Source organism: Pseudorca crassidens, chromosome 12 (genome assembly GCF_039906515.1).
Source record: "Pseudorca crassidens isolate mPseCra1 chromosome 12, mPseCra1.hap1, whole genome shotgun sequence".
In the NCBI taxonomy this organism is placed as follows: domain Eukaryota; kingdom Metazoa; phylum Chordata; class Mammalia; order Artiodactyla; family Delphinidae; genus Pseudorca; species Pseudorca crassidens.
Genome location: NC_090307.1, coordinates 56,186,912 through 56,192,911, shown reverse-complemented (window position 1 = coordinate 56,192,911; position 6,000 = coordinate 56,186,912).

Here is a 6,000-nt window from a genome sequence, read left to right as displayed (position 1 = left end):
ACTGGTCAACACAACATGGGTGAATCTAAAATGCATCCTGGTAAGTGAAAGAAGCTGGATTCAAAAGGGCACATGTTGTATAATTCCATTTATTTGACATTCTTGCAAGCGTACAATCAAAAGACCAATTCTTGAGAGGGGATGGAGATGTTAGGAGGATTTGTATAATAAAGAGCATGCGACCTTTATGGGGGTGAAGTAACTATTTTAAATCTCTATTGTGGTGGTGATTATACAACTGTCTACATTTGTCAAATGTCACACAGCTAATCACCGAAAACAGGAAATCTTAATACATGTAAATTGAGTGAAAAGAAGGACACATTATCTCAAATTTTGTTAGTTTTAGCTAAACTGCTTAGAGGGAAATTTATGGGATTAATGCTTATATTTAAAAAAAAGAATTTTCTCTAATCAATGATCTATGCTTCAATTTAAGAAATAAGAAAAAGATAAGCAAATTTAATCTAAAGGAAGGCAAGAACAAAAGTAAGCATAAAAAGCAATGAAATAGAAACAGAATAGTGATAAAGAAAATGAGCTAAAATATAGACCTTCAAGATGGTGGAGGAGTAAGGCACGGAGATCAACTTCTTCCTCACAAATACATCAGAAACACATCTACATGTGGAACAACTCCTACAGAACACCTACTGAATGCTGGCAGAAGACCTCAGACTTCCCAAAAGGTAAGAAACTCCCCACGTACCTGGGTATGGCAAAAGAAAAACGAAAAAAAGAAAAAAATACAGACAGGGCCTGCACCTCTAGGAGAGAGCAATGGAGGGAAAGTTTCCACACACTAGGGAGCCCCTTCACTGGCAGAGAAGTGGAGGTCGCAGGGGGAAGCTTCGGAGCCACAGGAGACAGCACAGCAATAGGGGTGCAGAGGGCAAAGCAGAGAGATTCCCGCACAGAGGTGCCGACCAGCACTCACCAGCCTGAGAGGCTTGCCTGCTTACCCACTGGACAGGTGGGGGCTGGGAGCTGAGGCTCGGGCTTCGGAGGTCAGACTCCAGGGAGAGGACTGGGGTTGGCTGCGTGAAAACAGCCTGAAGGGGGCTAGTGGACCACAGCTAGACGGGAGAGAGTCCGGGAAAAAGTCTGGAACTACCTAAGAGGCAAGAGACCATTGTTTCGGGGTGTGCGAGGAGAGGGGATTCAGAGCGCCGCCTAAATGAGCTCCAGAGACAGGCGCGAGCCATGGCTATCAGCGCGGACACCAGAGACGGACATGAGACGCTAAGGCTGCTGCTGCAGCCAACAAGAAGCCTGTGAACAAGCACAGCTCATTATCCACACCTCCCCTCCCGAGAGCCTGTGCAGCCCGCCACAGACAGGGTCCCGTGAATCAGGGACAACTTCCCTAGGAGAAAAAATGGCACGCCACAGGCTGTTGCAACATCACACCGGCCTCTGTCGCCACAAGCTCACCCCACATTTCGTACCCCTCCCTCCCCCTCAGCCTGAGTGAGCCAGAGCCCCCGAATAAGCTGCTCCTTTAACCCCATCCAGTCTGAGGGAAGAATACACACCCTCAGGTGACCTACACCCAGAGGCGGGGCCAAATCCAAAGCTGAACCCCAGGAGCTGTGCGAACAAAGAAGAGAAAGGGAAATTTCTCCCAGCAGCCTCAGGAGCAAGGCTAAAATCTCCACAAGCAACCTAATGTGCCCTGAGTCTCTGGAATACCTGAACAGACAATGAATCATTCCAAAATTGAGGCAGTGGACTTTGGGAACAACTGTAGACTTGGGGTTTCCTTTCTGCATCTAATTTGTTTCTGGTTCTATGTTTATCTTAGTTTAGTAATTAGAGTTCGTTATCATTGGTAGATTTTTTTATTGATTTGGTTGCTCTCTTCCTTTTTTATTTTTTATATATAGATATATACTTCTTTTTCTCTTTTTGTGAGTGTGTATGTGTATGCTTCTTTGTCTGATTTTGTCTGTATAATTTTGCTTTTACCATTTTTCCTAGGGTTCTGTCTGTCCATTTTCTTTTTTGTTTGTTTGTTTTAGTATAGTTTTTAGCACCTGTTATTGCTGGATTTGTTGTTTGGTTTGGTTGTGCTCTTCTTTCTTTTTTAAATTTTTTTCTTACTTTTTGTTTATTTTTAATAATTTTTAAATTTTTAATTTTAATTATTTTATTTATTTATTTTCTTTCTTTCTTTTTTTCCTCCCTTTTCTTCTGAGGCATGTGGCTGACAGGGTCTTGGGGCTCCAGCCAGCTGTCAGGCCTGTGCCTTTGAGGTGGGAGAGCTGATTCAGGACATTGGTCCAGGAGAGACCTCCCGGCTCCATGTAATATCAAACAGTGAAAGCTCTCCCAGATATCTCCATCTCAACACTAAGACCCAGCTCCACTCAATGACCAGCAAGCTACAGTGCTGGACAAACTATGCCAAACAACTAGCAAGACAGGAACACAACCCCACACACTAGCAGAGAGCCTGGCTAAAATTATAATAAGGTCACAGACACCCGAAAAAGAACCACTGGACGTAGTTCTGCCCACCAGAAAGACAAGATCCACTTCATCCACCAGAACACAGGCAACAGTCCCCTCCACCAGGAAGCCTACACAACCCACTGGGGGCAGACACCAAAAACAACAGGAACTATGAACTTGCAGCCTGCAAAAGGAGACCCCAAAAACAGTAAGTTAAGCAAAATGAGAAGACAGAGAAACACACAGCAGATGAAAGAGCAAGGTAAACCCCCACCAGACCAAACAAATGAAGAGGAAATAGGCAGTCTACCTGAAAAAGAATTCAGAGTAATGATAGTAAAGATGATCCAAACTCTTGGAAATAGAATGGAGAAAATACAAAAATGTTTAAGAAGGACCTAGAAGAACTAATGAGCAAACAAACAATGATGAACAACACAATAAATGAAATTAAAACTTCTCTAGAAGGAATCAATAGCAGAATAACTGAGGCAGAAAAACGAATAAGCGACCTGGAAGATAAAATAGGGAAATAACTACTGCAGAGCAGAATAAAGAAAAAAGGATGAAAAGAATTGAGGACAGTCTCAGATACCTCTGGGACAGTATTAAATGCACCAACATAAGAATTATAGGGGTCCCAGAAGAAGAGGAGAAAAAGAAAGGGGCTGAGAAAATATTTGAAGAAATTATAGTTGAAAACTTACCTAATACGAGAAAGGAAATAGTCAATCAGTCCAGGAAGCACAGGGAGTCCCATACAGCATATGTACAAGGAGAAACATGCCAAGAAACATATTAATCAAACTATCAATAATTAAATACAAAGAAAAAATATTAAAAGCATCAAGCATAAAACAGCAAATAACAAGGAAATCCCCATAAGATTAACTGCTGATCTCTCAGCAGAAACTCTGCAAGCCAGAAGGGAGTGGCAGGACATATTTAAAGTGTCATTTGACAGGAAAGGGAAAAACCTACAACCAAGATTACTCTACCCAGCAAGGATATTGTTGAGATTCAATGGAGAAATTAAAACCTTTAGAGACAAGCAAAAGCTAAGAGAATTCAGCACCACCAAACCAACTTTAAACAAATGCTAAAGGAACTTCTCTAGGCAGGAAACACAAGAGAAGGAAAAGACCTACAATAACAAACCCAAAACACTTGAGAAAATGGTAATAGGAACATACATAGCAATAATTACCTTAAACACAAATGGACTAACAGCTCCAACCAAAAGACATAGACTGGCTGAATGGATACAAAAACAAGACCCGTATATATGCTGTCTACAAGATACCCACTTCAGACCTAGGGACACATACAGACTGAAAGTGAGGGGATGGAAAAAGATATTCCATGCAAATGGAAATAAAAGAAAGCTGAAGTAGCAATTCTCATATCAGACAAAACCGACTTTAAAATAAAGGCTATTACAAGAGAAAAAGAGGACAGTACATAATGATCAAGGGATCAATCCAAGAGAAGATTAACTTTTTTAAATATTTATGCACCCAACAAAGGAGCAACTCAATACATAAGGCAAATGCTAACAGCCATAAAAGGGGAAATAGACAGTAACACAATCATAGTAGGGGACTTTAACACCCCACTTTCACCAATGGACAGATCATCCAAAATGAAAATAAATAAATAGAAAATAAATAAACATAAGCTTTAAATGGTAAGTTAAACAAGGTGGACTTAATTGATATTTATAGGACATTCCATCCAAAAACAACAGAATACACTTTCTTCTCAAGCGCTCATGGAACATTTTCCAGGATAAATCATATCTTGGGTCACAAATCAAGCCTTGGTAAATTTAAGAAAATTGAAATTGTATCAAGTATCTTTTCTGACCACAATGCTATGAGACTAGATATCAATTACAGGAAAAAATCTGTAAAAAATACAAACACATGGAGGCTAAACAATACACTACTAAATAACCAAGAGATCACTGAAGAAATCAAAGAGGAAATCAAAAAATACCTAGAAACAAATGACAAAGAAAACACAATGACCCAAAACCTCTGGGATGCAGCAAAATCAGTTCTAAGAGGGAAGTTTATAGCAATACAATCCTACCTCTAGAAACAAGGAACATCTCAAATAAACAATCTAACCTTACACCTAAAGCAATTACAGAAAGAAGAACAAAAAACCCCCAGAGTTAGCAGAAGGAAAGGAATCATAAAGATCAGATCAGAAATAAATGAAAAAGAAATGAAGGAAACAATAACAAAGATCAATAAAACTAAAAGCTGGTTCTTTGAGAAGATAAACAGAATTGATAAACCATTCGCCAGACTCATCAAGAAAAAAAGGGAGAAGACTCAAATCAATAGAATTAGAAATGAAAAAGGAGAAGTAACAACTGACACTGCAGAAATACAAAGGATCATGAGAGATTACTACAAGCAACTATATGCCAATAAAATAGACAACCTGGAAGAAATGGACAAATTCTTAGAAAAGTACAACCTTCTGAAACTGAACCAGGAATAAATAGAAAATATAAACAGACCAATCACAAGCACTGAAATTGAGACTGTGATTAAAAATCTTCCAACAAACAAAAGCCCAGGACCAGATGGCTTCACAGGCAAATTCTATCAAACATTTAGAGAAAAGTTAACACCTATCATTCTCAAACTCTTCCAGAATATAGGAGAGGGAGGAACTTTCCCAAACTCATTCTAAGAGGCCACCATCACCCTGATACCAAAACCAGAAAAAGATGTCACAAAAAAAGAAAACTACAGGCCAATATCACTGATGAACATAGATGTAAAAATCCTCAACAAAATACTAGCAAACAGTACATTAAAAGGATAATACACCATGATCAAGTGGGTTTTATACCAGGAATGCAAGGATTCTTCAATATACGCAAATCAAGCAGTGTGATAAACCATATTAACAAACTGAAGGAGAAAAACCATATGATCATCTCAATAGATGCAGAGAAAGCTTTTGACACAATTCAACACCCATTTATGATAAAAACCCTCCAGAAAGTAGGCATAGAGGGAACTTATCTCAACATAATAAAGGCCATATATGACAAACCCACAGCCAACATCGTTCTCAATGGTGAAAACTAAGATCAGGAACAAGACAAGGTTGCCCACTCTCACCACTATTATTCAACAGAGTTTTGGAAGTTTTAGCCACAGCAATCAGAGAAGAAAAAGAAATAAAAGGAATCCAAATCAGAAAAGAAGAAGTAAAGCTGTCACTGTTTGCAGATGACATACTATACATAGAGAATCCTAAATATGCTACCAGAAAACTACTAGAGCTAATCAATGATTTTGGTAAAGTAGCAGGATACAAAATTAATGCACAGAAATCTCTTGCATTCCTATGCACTAATGACAAAAAATCTGAAAGAGAAATTAAGGAAACACTCCCATTTACCATTGCAACAAAAAGAATATAATACCTAGGAATAAACCTACCTAAGGAGAGCACTGGTTCTGAGTGAATATAAGAATGCGTGCATAGGGCTTCCCTGGTGGCGCAGTGGTTGGGGGT